The 2500-nt window shown below is 40.1% G+C and overlaps 1 protein-coding gene across 11 annotated transcripts in view; it reads left to right on the top strand.

Moving 5' to 3' along the window:
* The window catches only part of LOC119574178 (sodium/calcium exchanger 2-like), a 134837-nt gene that overhangs the window by 23837 nt on the left and 108500 nt on the right, over positions 1 to 2500 (top strand). The gene's annotated exons all lie outside the window — the stretch shown is intronic.

Here is a 2500-nt window from a genome sequence, read left to right as displayed (position 1 = left end):
GTTGGTAAATCTTTTTTTTTTATCTTTGTTTTGATATTTTCTTCTGTCTGTCTTGTCTGTCTGTCTGACTCTCTCTCTCTCTCTCTCTCTCTCTCTCTCTCTCTCTCTCTCTCTCTCTCTCTCTCTCTCTCTCTCTCTCTTTGTCTATCTATCTATCTATTTCTCCCCACTTCTATCTATCTATCTCTCTCCTCTCTCTCTCTCTCCTCTTCTCTCCTCTTTCTCTCTCTTCTCTCTTCTCTCCTATCTCTATCCCCTCCTCTCTCTCTTTCTTCTACTCTCTCTATCCTCTTCCCCCCCCTCTCTCTCTCTCTCTCTCTCTCTCTCTCTCTCTCTTCTCCCTCTCCCTCTCCCTCTCCCTCTCCCTCTCCCTCTCCCTCTCCCTCTCCTCTCCCTCTCCCTCTCCCTCTCCCTCTATCTCTCTCTCTCGCTCTCTCTCTTCGGATAAAGGATAAAAGCAAATAGACGGATATTTTGTGAGAAATGTCGATAGAACCAGAGAAAGAAAAAAAAAGTGCTAACTTTTCTTGGCTATTAAGCAAGATAATTAATCACCAAGTGGTGATTAATTATCTTGCCTAATACCCAAGGATTTCCATTTTACCTGCCAATGTGTCTTCATTTTTCTCTCCTGTATTTCGTTATCGCCTTCTCCCTTCAAATCCTCTCTTTGCTTGTTACTTCTTTTTTATTTGTGCGCAGACCCCATTTTCGAAAGCATTAAGAGATTCCAGTATCACGATCCTCAAATCGGCGTTCATTGTTATGACACTTATTGTTTATCTTTGTCGCTGTTTTGTGCTTCCATTGTTGATACCACGACCGTCAGTTGTTCATGTGTCTATTTTCTATTTCTAAATTGTTAAATGTTTATTGTCTATTAGTTTTCATTTTCATTTTTTAATCAGATTATTTATTTATTATGACAACGTCCCGATTGCTTCATAACACCTGTACACTTCTGCGGATTCGTATCTCGGGGCTGGAATTTTACTCGTATCAGTTTGGCTGCTTCGGTGCTGAGTGGATGATGTGCCTGATATTTGGGGATTTCTTCGTTGTGAGTGTGATGCGAGTGTGGTAAGAGTTCGTTGTTTGTATATCTGTTTATTGTGTTATTGTTATATTATTATTGTTGTTGTTTTTTATATTATTATTGTTGTAGCTGTTGTTATTATTATTATTGTCATTGTTATTATTATAACAATAATAATGATAATTATTATTATCATTATTATTATTATATTATCGTCTTCATCATCATCATTACTGTTGTTGCTATGTTCTTTTTTCTTTTGTCTTGTTTTTTTGTCTTTGAGAATGAGAGAGAGAGAGAGAGAGAGAGAGAGAGAGAGAGAGAGAGAGAGAGAGAGAGAGAGAGAGAGAGAGAGAGAGAGAGAGAGAGAGAGAGAGAGAGAGAGTGGGGGGGGGGAGACGCACACACAGAAAGAAAAGAAAAGACAGTAAGAGAGAAGAGAGATAAACCAAAGAGACTAACGCAGGAAGAAGAAGGCTGACGATGAAAAGAGAAAGAGAAAAGGGAATGGAAAGCGAAGAGAAATGTGAAAGGAATGATAATGGAAATGAGAAGTTTATTATTATTAATTATTGTTATTATTATTGTCATTATAGGCATTATCATTATTATTGTCATTAGCATCACCAAAATGCTAGCATTCGTGTATTAGTATTATTGATTTTGATCATCATCATCATTGCTGTAATAATAATAATAATAATAATAATAATAATAATAATAGTAATAATAATAATAATAGTAATAATAATAATAATAATAATAATATTATTATTATTATTATTATTATTATTATTATTATTATTATCATCATCATTATTATTATTACTGTTATTGTTATTATTATATCATTATTACGATTACTGTTACTGTTATTATTGCTACTACTACTATTATTTTCATCATCATCATCATCATTCATCATCATCATCACATCATCATCATCAATCATCATCATTGCCACCATCACCACCATCATCATCGTCACCATCACCATCATTCATCATCACCATCACCATCATCATCACCATCACCACCCAATACTCTGCCTAAATTGGTCCAGCGAGAGAAGGAAGAGGCAGAGGCGAGAGTAAGAGAAAGGCGAGGGTGGCGGCCGCCGATGCGCTTCCTCCGGCGGAGCGAGATAACCACAGGGGCCACAGGGGATGGGGGAGAGGAGGGAGGGGGGAGAGAAGAGGGGAGAGGAGAGAGGGGGGAGGGGGGAGAAGGAGGGCGGAGGGAGGGAGGGGGGAGAGGAGGGAGGAGGAAGGAGGGGGGAAGGAAAGGGGAGAGGAGGGAGGAGGAGGGAAGGAAGAGAAGGGGGGGGAGGGGAGGGGAGAGGGAAGGAGAGGAGGGAGGAGGGAGGAGGAAGAGGAGGAGGAGAGCGGATGAGGAGGAAGAGGAGAGCGGAGGGGGAGGAGGCGGAGGAGGAGGAAGAGGAGGAATAGAAGCAGAGAGAGAGAG

Source organism: Penaeus monodon, chromosome 1 (genome assembly GCF_015228065.2).
Source record: "Penaeus monodon isolate SGIC_2016 chromosome 1, NSTDA_Pmon_1, whole genome shotgun sequence".
NCBI lineage: Eukaryota > Metazoa > Arthropoda > Malacostraca > Decapoda > Penaeidae > Penaeus > Penaeus monodon.
The sequence above is the reverse complement of the archived record's forward strand: the minus strand, read 5'-3'. Positions and strand labels throughout refer to the sequence as shown.